Here is an 18140-nt window from a genome sequence, read left to right on the forward strand (position 1 = left end):
TTTTTCTTTGTTAGCCTGTGCTTCGGTGCAGTGCATTAAAAAAACCTTGGATTTCCAGAAACTCTTTCTTCCGTGGGAGTAATTTTTCACGAGAACGCCAGGCCCGCGGTGGCAGAGGAGTAAAGCTGAGCCGAATTTTCCTGGGAGACGCCGCCGGTGAGCAGGGCTGGCTGGCAGTTTTCTGATGGAGCGTTTTCTGATGCCGTGGTTTGTTTTTTTTTTTTTTTTTTTTTTTTTTTTTTAAAATCCGTATTCTGTGAGAGTGCCTAAGGGCATCATCAGGATGCTTTACTTCGGCTTTGTTATTTTAACTCTTTGGGGATGCTGTGCGTTATGTAAAAGTCAAAATGATAAAGCCAGGGCGAAAAGCAGAATGAAATGAAACTTTAAAAAATTTGACCTGCGAGAAATGTTCTGACCTCATCAAAAGTGGAGGCGTAAGGACAATACCAAATGGTGTTTAGAGCCTTTCAGTTCACTGCAAAGTTAAGATTCTGACTTATTATTCCAATTTGAGTGGAAAGTTGATGTTGAATTATTTGACTTTTTCATAGCAGGAGACGTAATATCGGCTGTAGCTCTACAGGTTTTTGTAAACCGGACCAATAGCCCAATTTGTAGCCATCTGTTGATATTGGTGTGTCCACCCCCTCTCTGCAAATCACTTTTGTAAGAGTGCAGATAGAGATTTGGAATAATCACAGGAATAATATCCTGGGCGCTTTGAACACAGATAGACACAGACCTTGGCTGCTGAACTCCAGCAGCCCGCCTCTGATTTCGGTGTCGTCGTAAATGAAAGGATGGTGAGGTTAATTACACTTCAGGATAAAAATTCATTGATAATTGGGAGCGGTTCTTGCTAGGGATATCAAAGCCTCGCAAACACCCAGAGGCATGTACAGAGAGGGATGATAGTAAGAAGAGACATATTGCTTATGAACTATATTTGATGGGGAATTGAGATAACCTTTTGCTTCTCTGCAAAACACTGGATTTAATCCTACATTATGTACAGCTAGTTTCCTTTCCTGCATACTGTTCGCGTACGCAGCCATGTTTGGTAAGAAGCTGACTACATACTTTAATTAGTGAGCGAGACCAAGTGCTGAAGAAGAGGTTTATTGGGGTGAGAAGCTCCTCTGACCCATCCCGGCGGGGGATGATCTGGAAAGCAACATAGTTGTGAAGAACAGTTTCCTTCTCCCTGTCCACGTGGCACGCAGGGAAGATGATCCATAATCTCTGCGGCAGGCCGTTTCAGTTAACCAGCTCTAGCGTGAAGATCTGCGGGTAAATCACCCGTGCTCGGGGATGCTTGTCTTTGATAAGACTTATCAGGGAGCACCTGATGTCCTGAGCGGAGTCACTGTGTGCGGTGGGTTTGGAAAAACCTCAATATCAGCGGCATGTGGGAAGGTCTGCAGTGCAGAGCCAAGCTTGAGGCTCACATGGGGTGAAGGTGGATGCTGCCGAGTCGTGAGTCTTTTAGCTGCAGCCGGTGGAGAAGTAATTTTGCGTCACGGGAGGGAGCAGGCTGGCTTGGCTCTCCTCTCCCAGAAGATCCCCTGCACCCCTCCTTTTCCCTGCCCTTGCCCAAAGCCATCCTCCCGTGGGTAAGATTTCTTCCAGTGTCATCCTTCATTTATTCTTATCTCAGAGTCTTTTCTGTGGAATTAGTATTCTGCTTTTTCTGCCCAGGCACTCTACAACGTCATGTCCAAACAAATAAACAACCCCCCCCACCTTGTTAGGTACCCAAGAGGGGGAAAATTTATGTTCTGATTTTTCTAATGCGAGAAGGAAAACATCTCTGAATTTTTCTGGCATTTGGAGAGCAAGGTTTGCCTGAACTGCGTAGGTCTTGTATTTAATCTCGTGTTTGGTCTTATAGAAAACAAACTCAAATATTAGATTGCCCGAAAAAGTCTAAAAATGCCCTTTTGTGTGCATGGGCTTCACAGGGACATGTTCATGTGAAGGGATTGATTTGTTGAGAAAGAAATGATTGCAAGTTAGATATTTTTTTTTCCCCTTGCATTTTATTTTCATTTCTTGAATGAGCTGTAATTAATTTAATTAGTTATGATTGATCGTACGCATATTCTCAAATATACAAATACATGCCAATATCTACATACAAAGGTGTGCTTATGTGCCACTGCTTTGCTGTGTAGCTAAGGGAGTTAAGACCCAATGAAAGAAACTAATGAATAGCAGGAAAAGAAAACTAAAGACTAGATATCTGAAATACTCTTCTTTTGTACCTAGGTCACTAACTTAATTTTCTTCTCCAATTGAATAGATTTTAATTTCTAGGAAGTCTTACAGATACCTTGAATCTTTGTCAAATTACCATTATGTTGATTTATTAGCTTCACAAAAAACGTCGGCTCCACCACACAGAGAAGCCAATAATATCTAATGGAAGCCTTTAAACAATTATTTCTGTTCAAAAGGGAGACTGTAATATACAGCACTGAGTCTAATTTTCATTAATTTGTGCCTGAGCAAAGAGGTCTTTTTTTTTTTTTTATGGAGTGGGAGACTCACTTTATAATCTGCGCAAAACTGAAGTCATGTGGAGAGGAGAGAAGCCAGTGCACTTTCACTTGAGGAGAGGTGAAATATCCTTGAACTATCTTCTTTTTTTCCTACCAGTGCTCATCATGCCGTAGAGCCATAAGGTGATCGTCATCCAGGTTTGGAGGATGATTCGCTGGCACAGCTCCTCCAGAGTTGGGAGCATGAGTGGTTTGGCCATGGTATGGGGTGTGATGGGCACAAGGTCTGGTGATTTCGATTGAGGAAGAGTGAGAAACCAAAATCTTGTCCCTGCTCCATTTCTCAAAAATACATTTTGGTTTTGTACAAGGTGAAACCTTGGCAGATGGAGAGGTATGAGCTGCTCTCCAAGCGGCTCCAGAGCCTGGCAAGGACCTGCCGGTCAAGTCAGTCAGGAAATACGACTGCATGGTGGCGGTCCCTTGCCTATGAATGGCAGCCTGATACCTCCCAGTGCATCACATTCAAGAGCAGTTAAGCTTGTGCAGTTGTTGAAATGACTGAGTGTTGCCCCATTTGGGCTGTTATGAGCTTCCTGCTGCTTCAATAAACTACCAGTGATGCTGTACCTGACCCCAGGAAGTTAAGCTTCGTAAATGAAAGATGTTGGCTTGCAAAAATGAGATGGATCCAGCAGTGTGGATCCTAAATTACGGAGGTGGATGCTCCCTTCTCCCAAAGCCCAAGGGCCTTTCATGGGCCCTCAGTCTTGGCTACCAAGTTGAGCTCTGTCAGCCTGCGCACCTTGGTGCTGCCATCTGCCTCCCAATTCCCCCGGCACTTTCTGTTGGTAAAAACTAAGGTAACGCAGACCCGTTAATTCATACCCCGGTTTGCTTTTTCATTCCTTTTTCATTCCGCGCAGGGAAGGGCATATCACTGATCTCTCATCCTTCAAGGAAAGTATTTCCATTGTGGTTGAGCATCTGTTACAGCTTTATAAATGGCACACCTTGTTTGGAGCGTAGCTTACTGTAATGACTTTGGTATGATGATATCAACATAAGAAGTGATGTTTCTTGGATTGCATCGTTACGGAGCGTGGGGCAGGTGGCATCTCTGACATATTCAAACCGCGCAAAGGTCACACTGGCAACTTCTGTTTGGCAAAGTACGTGATATATATTTGGTATAAATACCCAGATTTGTTTTATAATTGTAAAAAGCATCTGAAAATTACAAAATATATAAAATTAAGAATAATTGAAGTTGAATGTACCTTTTCCTACCCTTTCCTCTTTCTCTTCTTCCTGGAAAGATTTAAAACCCAAAGCACCTTCTGGCTATTAGTTCCTGCTGTTTCAGGTTCGAATCTTCTGTGTAAATATTTCATGTTTTGTCTTTGCAATATGTATTTTTCAAAAAAATCCTTCATTAAAATTTAAATTGCGGTCCTGAGTACAATTTACTTTGCATATTTGGCATACACGATACTCTATTTAGCATAGCTCGTGCAGGCTGCTTCTCTGCTTTTAGGATATTGGATGAGGATGTATATGGAAAGCGATTATTTCTCATTTGCCAACTGCAGAATTTTTATAAATTCTTTCCAAGCATCCAGCTTTTGACACAGCTGCAGACAAGAACTTGGGCATGATAGACAGGTTTTAATTCATTGTTGCATTTAAAATTGTTCCTGTGAAGTTAGTAAACCTGTGAGCAGGGTTGGAGCTGCTGAGTTTTATGCCATATTTCTTTTTCTTTTTTTAATTTTATTTTTAATTCAAGTAACAATCCTTTTCTTAACAATTAAGCCTGTAAGTCAAGTCTAGAGTAATACCAGGCAGTGTATTTTCTCTTTTTCTCGCAGACAGCATATAAGAAATAAATAACCCCCCTTTCCAATTCTTTTACCTTAACCAAAAAAGTGATCTGCTATAAATGATATCTGTAGCCAGGTATTGCGCAGCTCCTGGCTTCATAAAGACCTTGAGACTTAGTAAGGCAGAAGGAGAAAATAAAGCAGCACTTCTGAAGCTGGAATAATCCTATTTTGGAAGAATCCTTTTGTTTAATAGCCCATATACTTTGATTAAGCATAATTCTATCACTCAGTTTCTGCTGTCAATGAGATTATCCTGTGCGGCTTCTGGAGTTCAGTTGCAGCAAAGTAGAGAGCAAAGCATATATACTTTGCATCGCTATTACTGCAGAGAGGCAAACACAGCTGCGTTTCCCCGCCAGACGTCGTGAGTCACATCAATCTTCTTGTGAAGCAGCAAACCTCCTCCCAGTGCAGGGGTCACCAACCATCTGGAGATCTTGCTGGAGACCTGAAGGTTGTCACAAGGTGACACTGAGCCGCAGGTCTTGGGTTTTACTAATTGCTCTCTGCCTCTTATATGGAAAAGAAAAGCAGTAGGACAAGTTATTGCTTAAGCTGCTTTGAATTCATGGCGTTTCTCCTCTGTGCTGCACCTCTTGGGGTCTGACCCAGAAGCACAAGTTTGGGATGTCCCTGTACCAACACATACTCAGTTTGGTCCAGGGCTTGCAGTTGTGAAATGTATGAGCTACTCGTGTCATTAAAGGGTGAATATTCATCTTGGGCACCTTATATAGGTCTCAGAGAGCAGCAAGCTCTTGCGGATGTATGTGAAGCTATGATTAAGCAGAGGTGTCCATTTCACCCTGCTGATGGGAGGTGACCCTAGAGGGCCTTAGGTGTGACCTCCAGCTGTAGCTCCTGGTGCTTGGGGCACATGCAGGTTAATAAAGGCACTAATCTGGCCTTGTGCCCTCTCTCCCCGCCTTTTTGCTGGCTATTTCAGACATACCACTGTTGCTTCTTGTGACCAGAGATCACAACTTCATTCGAAGGGGATGGCTGGTGTGAGAAGTATGGTCACGTCCCTGCCAGAGAAATGGGCTGGTGAGACTGGACCAAGCAGAAAGAGAAAAGACCTGGAAAGGAGCCCGGTGTGAAATAATCTGAGTAGGCACTTGGTGAAGGCTAATGTTGAGGAATGAGCAGATTCCTCTGAAAGTTTCTTTTTGGATAGATGAAGCCAAAAGGCCCAGGCAGAGAGGGAATATTATGGCCCTCAAAAATGTTTTCTTGAGGGTATTGATTGAATATTGTGGAATGAGATGGCCAGGAGCAGGGACGTTCTCTACGTGCCCTATTTCATCCAGTTGTTACCTAAGCATCTGTTTCATTAGCCTGTCTTCAGGGACAAGATTTTGGGTTAGAAGGCTCCGTTCTTGGGTCTGAGCCAGAATGGCTGTTCCTGGTGGCAGAGGACAGGACTGTATGAACAGACGGAGAGCGAACTGTTTAGAAAGTGCTTATCCTTAATTGCTGCACTGGTGACACAGGGGCATGTGCACTAGGATTTTCCATACTGTATCAAAGTTTGGACTGAGAAGCAGGGAGAGGTCTAAGAGGGGGGAAAAAAACCCAACGATTTCAAAGTTTGGTGCTAGCGTGTAACTCCTTTATTACAAAGAAAGCTTAGACATCAAAGCCTTTACAGTAAACTTCCCCAGTGCTTTGTTGCTGGAGCTCCTAGCTAGGATGTGACGAGGTTTCTGCTGCTGGTGCTCCTGCCTCGCTCTTTAAAACCTGGGAAGTTTGGGAGGGCTGTGATTTATCACCTCTCCCCCGAATACAGCTTTGTTCTAGCGAGCCCGAGAAGCCGGTTAAATCAGCAAGGCCGGGGGGGGTGGTCCCTGAGGATTTGGTTTCCCACTGAAGCTGCCAGGCTTTTGCTTATGGCGTCCCCGCCAAGTTAATGGACGCGAGCTGCCACCAGCCCTCCTCGTGTGGGGGAAGTGACGATGCTTCGCTGCAGTGGGGTGGGAACAAGCCTGTTTTACACCCAGCCTGTTCCCCCCCCATCTCTGCCTACCCCATAGTGGGGCATGGTGACCCTTGTGATGTTTTCTTGTCGAAAAACCAGCATCTCTGCGAGCCCTGGGGGCCGTTGTTATGTTTTGGGTTTAATTGTGTGCATTACTGCTTAATAACAACTCCTTCCCTTGGGCATGGACCTTTAAATCTCATTTATTATTCTTCAGTACTGCTGTTCAGGCTTTGCATGTTTTGGGTAGAGAGGAGGCACCGGTGTCTCTGTGCAAAAGGAGAAGCCAGTATTGCCCTGTGATAGGAGGGTGAAACCCACCTTCTCTGCCTGTATCCGCCCGGTTTTATCCTGAAGTTTGGAGAAGAACCAAACTTTTTGCCATGTTTTATACAGCACCTAGCTCATTCTCCGCTCACCCCGGGTCTTTAGGGCAGCAAAGCATTTCTACCATACGCGTGAAGGGTGGTGGGGCCCTAAGAAAATAAAGGAATATTTTTAACCAGTCCTGAAAGCGTAGATCTGTATTTCCCACACGTGAAAGCACCCGTGGTTCAGGCTCCCTGGAGAGCTCTAAGGAGCACTTGAATACAGGGTGGCGCAGAGGAGCTCAAAATATGCCAGAAAAGAGCCGAGCGACACGTTTCAGACACTTCTCTTTGGAAAGGAGTTTTTCTTAATGAGGAATGAGGGATGCAGGAGACTCAGCAGGAGAAACCAGTCGCTAAATGTTGACATTTGTTTGTAAATCCTTATGTAAGGGCTGGTTTCTAAGCACATAAAGATGATTTGTGCTACACGTTTGGGAAGAAATCACTGCTTTATTTATATTTTAATTTGTTTAGACTGAATTTCTTTACAGTTACTCACAAAGCCAGGCTCTGCCGTGTAGGCACAGGTGGGAAGTATTGATTTTAGCGCAGAGAGTGTAAACACGTTTTGTTAATAAATAAACTGTTAACGTGGGCAAATGGGAGGGGACCTGGCTGTGTTTATCCTGGCGACTCAGCCGCGCAGGCAGCGGTGGGCAGGAGGGGCGATGGGACAGGTAGGGGATGGGGACCCACCATGGCAGCACTTGTTCAGTGCAGGATTTGCTGCCGGCTTCTGGGGTCTTCTGGGTTGGCAGAAATAGATGCACAATTGCTACAGAGAAAAAAAAAAAATAATGCCCAAAGGCATTTATAGAGAAATCCTGCTGGTGGGTGGGATACCACAGGTTTCTCAGCATCCCCAGTTGGGACCTGGAAACCCAAGCCTTGGACTTGTAGCTTTCCTGAAGTCCCACAAGGAGCCCACGTGAGCGGAGATTCAGCTTTTTCCTAAAAGAACTTCCCTCTCTGACCTTACGTTTCAAATCACTTGGCTTGTTGGGTTTGCTTCCTCTCCCTTCGAGTGTATAATTGATATCTCGTCCTCTATCTCTGATTGATACGTCACAGAATTAAATGCTCTGCATGGCCAGGCAACTGGAAATAGATAGCAGTGCTCTGGCCACTGGTTCTGAATAATGAAATGTTTTGCTCTGAGGATATCTGGGTTAAACATTCAGGTTTTCAGAGCCTGGCATGCAGGAGTAGGACGTATAGAGCTTTTATTTTAAATGTTTGAATTATTCTTTTCTGCTCTGTGGTCACCCACCTTCAAGCAGAAGCTCTGGGAGGGGAAGCTCCCTGCAGCTGGGAGGTCATTTGGGCATTCCTGTGGGGCTGGGGAGATGTGGGGAGGTGTGCTATCCTGGGGTCAGCCCAGTTGCGTTGACACCACACCGTATTTTTCACCTCTGTTGTATTCCCTGCTCCCATGAGCATCTCTGCTCTGGTCCAGCTGTGCAGGGCAGGTAAGCCTGTCATTTCTGGGGTGAAAACCATTTGCGTTTGTGGGGCCAGAAGAAGTCAGCAGCAGCTGGTGGTGCGCAGGGCTCTGCAGACACTGTGCAGGAGCGGCCCAAGCTCCTCATTCTTCCCTGACTTCGGGGAAAGCGCTCGCTTCTTCCTCGCTCAGCCGGAATAGCAATGACCCACCATTAACCTCTTACTAGCTAACGATTTATTGGAGATACTGCAGAGGAGAACACTGTTTTCAGACTCCTGTAATGCTGATAGCCAAATGCTGCCTAAGCTGATATGAGGAGAGGAAGCAGGAGGGTATTTTGGACCTTTACTTGAGGAATTCAGCCTGTTTTGGCGGAGATACGAGGCAGGTGGTAGATGTGCACCTCCGCATGGCTGTTGCATTCTCCATGATAAGGAAAAAAAAGCTGGTGAGGCATCAGCTGGAGGTGTGACACGTTGCATAAATCACACTGTCTGCCGTAGAGAGATGTGGTACGGACGGAGGAGATGGGGCCACAGAAAAGCTACAGCACAGGGAGACCTACAGGGAAGTCCGGTCCCTAAGCCAGGAGATGGGGCACAGGCACACCTAGGGAGCAGCTCCGGCAAGGTCTGGGTGCCCAAGCAGAGGGAGCTTGGGTGGGGGTCCCTGTGAGGCTGTTCAGGGCCAGGAAGCCCTGTTGGTGCCCTCAGGATAATGGTAATGAAGATAGTCTGAGTTAGGGGAGCAGGTATGCTCCCTGAGACTGCAGAGGTGGCTCTGTGGGTACGCATTTCTCAAACCTTCACGGATGCCGTGCAATGGGACAAGGCTTCCCCAAGGAGGGTGGATAAACACAGATGGGGGACGAAGCAAGAAATTTCCATTGTTGAGCAGGATGTGGACTTTTCTCGCCGAAACCCAAGACCACAACAGGAGACTGATCACCCAGATTTCCCTCCAGCTTCCTGCTCGTCTCAGCATGAATGGCCTTGTTGACTCTCCCCATCCCACTTTGCTGTCGACAGCCTGATTTCCCTCTCTCCAGCGGTTCGTGTTTTAGCTCCTGTCTGTGTTTTCTTTCCCATCCTTGTGAGCCGGCCAAAGCTCATTGTGCTGTTCTTCCGACTCTGAGGTCTTTCAGCCTGAGAATTTGCCACTTCAACCTACCTCATTTCTTCAGCCCTCATGCTGTTTTAGGCACACTACGGAGCAGTTTGCCTCGTGCTCGAATGCAATGTGCCAAAAAAAAAAAAAAGGCTGTTGAGTTTCTGGGCCACTGGAAATTGTGGCAGTTACTGCTGAAAAAGAACATAATTTGAGCTGCTGCGTCCTTTTCTGCTGGCTGACTTTCAGGGAGGAAATCTTTCACGCTAGGAGCTGAAAGGAGAGATGTTGTGAAGATGCAGCGTGGCTTCCTCCATGCCTGGAGGAGATGGGGCTCGGGGGCTCAGCTCCTGCCGTACACGTGGGCTGCTCAAGGGATAGCACGAGCATTAGTGCAGTGAATGCCGTGCAGGATGTTTCTTGCCCCTTGTTATTCCTTGGAAGCAGATACTTCATCTGGTCTTGGGAGGGAGGCAGAACCCTAGTAAGAGCATAATGATAGCCAGCATGAAAAATCCCAAATCGTGCCCCAAATTGTTGGTTCTTGGAGCACAGGTATAAATTTAAGACTGCTCAGTGTATTTAATCCTGTGCTGCTGCTGTCTGTCTGATTTGAAGGTGGACCCAAAATGATAGCAATTAAATACAAGGATATTTAATGATCCACATCGTAACGATGGAACGTCTCATGGCAGTGGCTTCTTCTGAAGGGTATGCGCCAGCCCCACAGTAGCAATGGGCTTGCTGAAGAGCTAAAAACCAGTTGCTCTGTTTGTCAGACTACATGGGGGAGGATTTTAGAGATATACACACCTGTGAGTTCAACTCCTATTGATTGCAGCTGGAATCAAACTTCTGTGGATCTGAGCAACCTGCTAACACACATTTCATGTCACCTGTCACCTCTCTTGGCTGTTGAGTGGAAGAGGGACTTTTCTGATGGCTCTCCAAACCCACCCTGGTGCTGTGCTCTGCCTTGGCTGTGTCTTTGGGCAGCAATCCTGGGCGGTGCCTGTTGCGCCAGGCAGAGGCCAACCTCTCGGACATGCCTCCGGAAAGCGACGGGCGCCCTGGTACGTGGGGAGGTGACCTGCGCGCGGTGGGGAGGGCTGGCGTACACGTCCTGCCCGGCTCTGAGGTGGTGAAGTGCAGACAATGGCCTTGGCATCCAATTTGATGCCCCCCCTCCAGCATAACCCCCATGGTCTCATCTGAGATACTGAAATTTATACAGATATTGTCATCAATATATAAAATATGTGTTTACACACACCATATATATATATATATATGTATCTTCTCTATGCTTACAGAGAAGTAAATGGAGTTTTTTTAACCTTGACTTCATCTGCACGGTTCCAGCAATGACCAGGCACTATCCGGCTCCCAGAAGTCTCTCTCTGTGGCTTAGAGTAATTAAACGTGCAGAATGCACTTACCTGCATTAGAGAGGGATCATTAGGGTAATCACAGCCTGGGTACGGGGGCAGGGTTGCGTTAGAGTGATTTTGCTAGTACTGAAACTCCTCTTTCTCTGCCCAAATCAGGACGCAGGCGACCCGACAGGGAAGCGAGGGAAACAGTGACAAGAAAGCAGGTGTGGGAGCTTTCTGCGTTTGTCATTTGTCACACGTACCGGCGGAGCTGCTGGATTAGCCGTGCTAATCGAGATCTGGAGAATCCGGTTCTCCATTTCAAGGGAGCATCCCTTTTGTATTAGTCTCTGAAGTTATTTTAACTTGCATTGACACAAATTAAACAGGAATCTTGCTGTCTATTGATTTTGTCAGCAATGTTTTTTCTCCCCTCCTGAAGTCATCTTTAAAGACTTTACTTTTATTAAACTAAATGCTGCCAGTTAACTAAAGTCTTTGTTTTTATAGACTCGAGAGAACGAGATCTAACATAAATTAATCATGACTTAATTGACTGAACTAATTCAAGTTCTCTCCAGTCCACTGCACAGCAATATTCCTGTCTTCCCAATGCTGTAACTGAAGGCTAAATGGTACATTGCTTTAACAGCATAAACTTTTTATATCTCTAACACAACGTTTTTACTGTGGACAAAAGTTTTAATTTCCTTGGAATTAAGTCCACAAAACACTTTCACAGTTAGGAATGCTGAAGTGAACACCCCTTTTTGTAATGCATATTAGAGCTGACTTCAATTTCTTCCTATTATCTTTTTTTTTTTTTTCTCTGTGAGAGGACTAAATTATTTATTTGGTATTACTATTTCAAAGGAAAACCAAGCATTAATTCAATTTACAACAGTATTCTCTCACCCTACAGAGCATAAAATGAAATGCAATGAATTGTTAATGCCGCCGATGTCAAGAACGCAATGCGTTTAGTGAAGCCGGGCTAAATCATTAATGCGAGTAGCTCTGCCTGAAAAGGCGCCGCTGTCAGCAACCAGTGAAACCAGTGCATGGCTTTTGGGGTTTAGCCCATGCAGCGAGTCTGGGGAGGACAAACCCGCTGGTCATGTCCCAGGTGGTGGAGCAGGGAAGGAGTTTGGGGCTGCCTCGTGGGAGAGCTTGCAAAGTTAGGGAGGGTGCGGGCTGTGGTGATGCTGTGGTGGTCTTTCAAGGCCATTAGCCACCAGCTCCAAAGAAGACAGCCTGGAAACTTCTTCACCCCTTCCTGGGGATGGTACCAGAAACCAGGGCAGACGCGGCTTCTGCTCAGGATATTCACGACTGACCCATGAGGCAGGGGATTTGAAGGCTGCTCGTGGGCTTTCCCCTGCCAAAAGAGGCAGAATTCATCAAATAGGCTCTCCCCTGCTTAGTTTCTTTCTTCATCTCTGTGTTTTTCAGCTCTGTACTTCCCAGTCCTACTTTTTTCCTGCAGCAGAACTTTAAATATCCAAAGCAATGGTGGGTGCTGCTGTTACTTCCCGTAGGAGCCTATTCCTTAATCTAATAAATCTCTGTCAGGATTACAACCTGAAAGCTTTTTTCCTGTTGTGTCTTCCCAAAGCTCCTCTGCATCTTTTCATTCTGAGTGGACGTTATCAGCTTTGGTTTCAGAAGTCAGAGAAGCTGCAGCCTCTTACACCAGTGTAAAACTGACCCTTAGGAAGGGATTAATCTTCTGTATCTTCTTGGAGTAGAGGATGTGATTAGAGAAATGGATAGGTTCTGTGAGGGAGATGCTCGTCCCGCTTCACCTGGCATGTGTGGCTTCAGTCTACTCTTGTCATCAGCGCCTTTGGTGCCCAGCAGAAATGAGGTGCTTCACTATCCTCTTGTAGCATGGGATAAGTTACCTCTTGAAACTCCCTCTCTCCTTCCGTTGACCAATGCCTCTTTGTTGAGTAGCTTTGACCAGGTGCATAGTTTTTGGTGAAGGAAGTCAAAAGGGATAAATCCCATGTTGTATTTTACGGAGAAATGCATGCGAACTCCCCCCGTTCCCACAAAATTACAGCCGTGTACCTGTGCTGAGAGTCTGAAGCAACAGATTTTAGTTTCTTGAAGCCCATCCAGGCTCTACATGATACGTATAGGTATCAGGTGTATACGTTCCTTGGGCTCGGGAACTTGGGAAGTGTTAAATGGATTAAATTAACGTCACCTTTATAAGCATTTGAGCAGGGTCTGTAGGGCAGTCCTTCATCGCTGGAAACTCTCACCCTGCGAAGAGGTTCCTCACCACAATAAAAAGACTCTGCAGTGTTTCTCACGAATGCTCTATAGATGCACACACAAAGCATTAATGCGTTTAAGACAAAAAGAAGTTAATGTACCATACAGCCCCACGTACTGTTTAAGCTTAATTTGATGAAACACCAACTACCAACAAATGTAAAAGGTCTGCAGTAAATATACGTAGTGTTCTCCGTAATGAAAGTGTCATCATAAGGTATGATACATTATGGGCTCATCACTTTGCTTTTATGTTTCAGGTCATTAATTGCTGATAGAGGTTACAATGTAGAATGGATTAGGTGATAAAATTACATTTCAAAGTCTGCCCTTTTTCCTCTGAAGACTAAGGAATTTACATCTACAAAAGTAGCATCCAAATATCTCAGAGCAGATGTAAACTGTCGGCATTGAACTTCAATGCAGCTGCATGCAATGAAAACCTGAAATTGAATTTTAACTTAATAAAGTAGATTGTTTTTTAATTGAATGTTGGTTTTTTTCCCTTGACTTGGAACATTCCCACTCTTTAATTATGTTTCATTTAAGAGAAGAACAAATAAAATCAATCTATTTTCTGACAGTGAAAAGGGAACACGCAGTATTTCTCAGCAGTTTGAAAAGCAGCTCCCCGCACCTTTGGCAAATCTATTAAAACAATGTGCTTAAAGCAAGCAGTCGTTTTTAATTAAAAGAGCTGCACTCTGTAAACAGCTTATATAGCGAGGCATCATATATATTCTCACTGCACGCTGCGTTTTTTGGGGAGGGCAGCTATATAATGGGAGATATGGGGGGAGAAAGCCATTCACAAAGGAGTTCCTTTTGGAGAAAGGTGCTTTTTTATTTAACGCTGGGCAGGCACCTGGCAGGGACCGTCCCAGCACTGTCTGACCCTGGGCTCTCTACTGCGTGTCCCACCCCTCTGTACGCCGGCATTCAGGCACTGGTCCCTGACCCCGCTTCACGTTTACAAACTGGGGAAAAAACTATTCCTCAAGTTTGGCCACGTTGACCCTGTTTTGCCGATAGTGGCAATACGTTTCTGCAAATACCTCGTGTGGCTGCGACAGCCCTCCTTTCCTCTGCTTTGATGCCTGGATCTGATTTTCAGGGTGAAAACAGCTGGGGCTCTACTTAGCTGGCTTTCCCAGGGACCAAAGCAGGTTTTAGAAGGAATAAAACATACGTTTAGTGATAAATTTTCACGACAGCCTATCTTAAATACCCAAATCCTCCAAAGTTCTTTAAAATTTCCTCTCTGCAGGACGTGGTGAGCAAAACATTCGTAGTCGGGATTTTTGATCTCTGTTGTAAAGTTTGGAACAGAAGCATCAAAGACAAAATGGGGATGATCTCACGTTGCATTTGCGTGCGCGCAGCACTGTTTCTCCTCTTGAGAATGATGACATTTCTGTTTTTTGTTTTAGGACAGTTGCTTTTTCCTCTCTCTTGCTTACTCTGTGCTGGTTTTTGGCACTACGACTAAAGGAGGGTATTAAAAAGTCCCCTTCCTCCAGACAGGGAGAGAGCGGGGAAATGGCAAAAGCAATACCTCTGCCTTTCCATCACGTTTTATGCTTTTTCCTTGCTCTTTCCCCACTGGAGAGATTAAAAGAAGAAACAAGGAAAGCAGGTTCCTGCTTTACTCCTTTTCTGTTGCTGATAGACTTGATCATGTGTTTCCATTCTGTGGGAAAACTTAATTTGGAAAAAAAAAAAAAAAAAAGAATGGTTTGATAGTAATAATGTGTTTCTGTGGAGTAGGGAAGCCAGAATGTCTGGAAAGGTGGAGTGATGTTTTCTTTTGAGAGTTTTGGGATGCTTTGTAGGCTGCTGGGTGTGCTGCAGCCACCATGCAGGGGAGGGTAAGGAGAGATTTTTCAGCCCAGGAACCCCCCGCAGCCTGGGCTGCATCCCCAGCAGCGTGGGCAGCAGGACAAGGGGGGGGATTCTGCCCCTCTGCTCCGCTCTGTGAGACCCCCCTGCAGTGCTGCCTCCAGCACTGGGGCACCAACAGCAGAAGGACACGGAGCTGTTGGAGCAGGGCCAGAGGAGGCCCCGGAGATGCTGGGAGGGCTGGAGCCCCTCTGCTGTGAGGACAGGCTGAGAGAGCTGGGGGGGGTCAGCCTGGAGAAGAGAAGGCTCTGCGGAGACCTTCCAGCCCCTTCCAGTCCCTAAAGGGGCTCCAGGGAAGCTGGGGAGGGACTCTGGATCAGGGAGGGGAGCCATGGGACAAGGGGGAATGGTTTTAATCTGGAAGAGGGGAGATTTAGATGAGATCTGAGGAAGAAATTCTTGGCTGTGAGGGTGGTGAGCCCCTGGCCCAGGTTGCCCCGAGAAGCTGTGGCTGCCCCATCCCTGGAGGTGTTCAAGGCCAGGTTGGACGGGGCTTGGAGCAACCTGGTCTGGTGGGAGGTGTCCCTGCCCAGGGCAGGGGGGTGCAATGAGGTGGTCTTTAAGGTCCCTTCCAGCCCAAACCATTCTATGATTCTATGAGATGCACTGGCACCCCAAAATGGCGGAGTTTGGTGTATTGTGACCAGGACATCCCCACGAGCTGCTGGAGATGGATGTGAAGGGTGAATAAAGAACATCTGCAGTGGCTTGGTGGCACCACTGTCCTCAGAGCTGCCCCCCTGAGGCTGTGGGTGCACCGAGTATCCCTTCCCAAATCAGTGCTGCGTGGAGCAGGGGGTTGTGAGGGACCCACTCTCCTACAGGGTGTCCTCAAAATGACTTTAGATTATCGGGTTTTACTGCAGCAGCTGGGCAGCAAAGACTGACAGGGTAGAAGAGGGCAAAAGGTGCTCATTTCGTGATGGTACGTGTCTGAAATCACTCACAGGCTGAAAGCCCAAAGCTCCGTAATGGGAAAATCTCTGGTACAATCCCAAAATGGGAGCAGGGTTGTGTGAGGCTTTGGGGTCTTATAGCCCTGTAGCCCCTGCTAGAAGCTCCTTTCCTTCCCCCAACCTCTTTTCCTTATTTCCCACCCCTGGAGGAAGACCACCAAATGTAGACGTCACAGCTGTTTGCTGGGGCTAAAAGGAGACAAAGAACATACACTTCTTCTCCGCTCCCCTCTGCAGGTAGCGCGTCGCTGTGCCGTGCTCGGCCTGGGCAGCGGGTGATGTTCAGTCCACCCGGCCTCCGCTTTGACGAGCCTGTACTTCAAAACCGAATTAACGGCTGATGAGATGGGATTTTGCTGCTTCATCCCAAAGGTGATTAAACATTTACTGACACGTCTAAGCAAACACGGGATGAGGTGATGGAGATTGAAGCGCGGCAGCTCTGCTGCTTGTGGAGCGGCTGCCTTCTGCAGAGCAGGTGGGGTAAGGATTGACTCAAACAGACATATTTATGCGCGTGTGGGTAGCAAACTTTTATGAGATTGTCTTACAGAATAGCCACTTTTTTTTTTTAAAGGTAGGGCTGATCCCAGTTGTGACTCGCTAGCTGGAAAGGATGCTGACTCTGCTTTCACCGCTGTATTCCAGTTACAGCTGCCCTGCCACTGTGTTGAGGCTTGTTCATTGTGAAAAGTTTAGTGAAAATATGTTCCATGCAAGATTTTGTCAAGAAGGAGGAAGCCTATTTTGCCTATTTTTTTTTTTTTTTTTTTTTTTAGTTTCAGTGAAAACCTGGAAATCTTTGACTGGTATGAGAAAATACCGTAACTTAAAAAAAAAAATGAAAAAAGTAAATCATTGCTAACCCATACAAATGGAAGAATGCCAGTGTACTGCAAAGGCCACACGAAGAGATTTCAGTTTACCAACAGCAAGCTGCTGTGAAGCCTTTGTTTGGTATCGAGGCGAAGGTTAACTTTAATAGGGATTTGAAAGAGCGTAATGAAGTGGAGGGAGGATAACGCACGGTGCCACACCGAGACCTTACACATCCCCAGCGCGCCCGGATCAGATTTCCCCGGAGCCACGTGGGCTGTGCGACAAAACCAAAGCTGCTTTTAAAAAATATCTGGGCTCCACCAGCCGTGGATCACCGGATTTGCGCGTTGGGTCTGCTCTCTGGCTGGCGTCAGCAGCATCTTTTCATTGATTTTTAAGTGGTCTGGGGGATTCTGTGTCTCCAGCTGTGGAAATAACTAATTTTGCAGTTCCTTGGTGAATCCAGAGAAAAACTGGGTTAAATGGAACACTTAATTTAGCTACTACCAAGCAATTTCCTTCTTATTTCTACTGTTTTCCTAGAGACCGAAACAAATAAGCCACAACTGAGGGGAATTTGTTTAAAATAAATAAAATCCCCAAACCTCAAAGTTGTTTCAAAATATAAAAAAAAAAAAGCAAAGTTGTTTCATCCAAGAAATGGGAAAATGAAACATTTCCACTTTCCCAGATTATTATTCTTTTTTCTTCTGCCCTTTCTTCCCAGGCAGAAGTTTCAGGGAAACCAGTATGCATTTGCAAAATATTTTGATGTATCTGAACCTGCGGTTTTTAGTGTGAAAAAAGTGGTGACCAAAATAATTCTTTGGGTTTCCTATGGCTGTGGAGGGAACGATCCTTGCACCAGCTGCATCGCGAGGTTCAGGGGAACCAGCCGCATCCTTCTTTGCTGTCACCTTCCTATGGAGCCTTTCTTAAAAATGAACAACATCAGGAATAACCCCCAAACCAGGAGATGTTTTTATTTGTGTGCTCTATGGGGCTCCTTGTCCTTGCCCCTTGTGGTGGTACATCCTCGAGACCCTCTCCCCAGGGATGGACCTGGGAGGGGGGACATCGCTGCCGCCTCCTCCTTGGACCCCGTGTGGAACAGCTCATCCCTATTTCAGCTCTGTTTGCAAGAAGTGGTGTGCATAAAAACCTCCCAAAGCCTAATTACAGGTTTGGAACATCCCTGGGGGGAATATCTTAGGCTTGATTTCTTGGAATATCAAAAAGTAGCAGCCTAAATCTGATTAAGCGCAGAGCGCCCGATGATTATGCTCTGTCTGCAGAAAAGGAATTCCCTATCAGAGGCTTCTCTCCGAGCAGCTACCACCGCAAAACAAATTTTAAAACACTGCCCTTCATCTTTTCCCCCATTTGCTCCATCAGATCTTATCAGAGAGAGAGCCCATGACTGCTGTGTGTATATTAAAAATTAGGAAAGTTTCATCCCTGGTTAAATCTCCCAGAAGTGTCGCCCAGCTCATGCTGCGTGACTGTGCACTGGCCACCAG

At 46.0% G+C, this 18140-nt stretch overlaps 1 long non-coding RNA gene across 1 annotated transcript in view; it reads left to right on the forward strand.

Annotated features, from left to right (window-relative positions):
- The window catches only part of LOC141743181 (uncharacterized), a 32155-nt gene extending 28386 nt beyond the window's left edge, over positions 1 to 3769 (forward strand). Inside the window, exon 4 of the long non-coding RNA XR_012586973.1 lies at positions 3431 to 3769. This is a non-coding gene — a long non-coding RNA (uncharacterized LOC141743181). The remainder of the gene's footprint in view (positions 1 to 3430) is intronic.
- The last annotated feature ends 14371 nt before the right edge of the window (positions 3770 to 18140 follow it).

Source organism: Larus michahellis, chromosome 4 (genome assembly GCF_964199755.1).
Source record: "Larus michahellis chromosome 4, bLarMic1.1, whole genome shotgun sequence".
NCBI classification, from domain to species: domain Eukaryota; kingdom Metazoa; phylum Chordata; class Aves; order Charadriiformes; family Laridae; genus Larus; species Larus michahellis.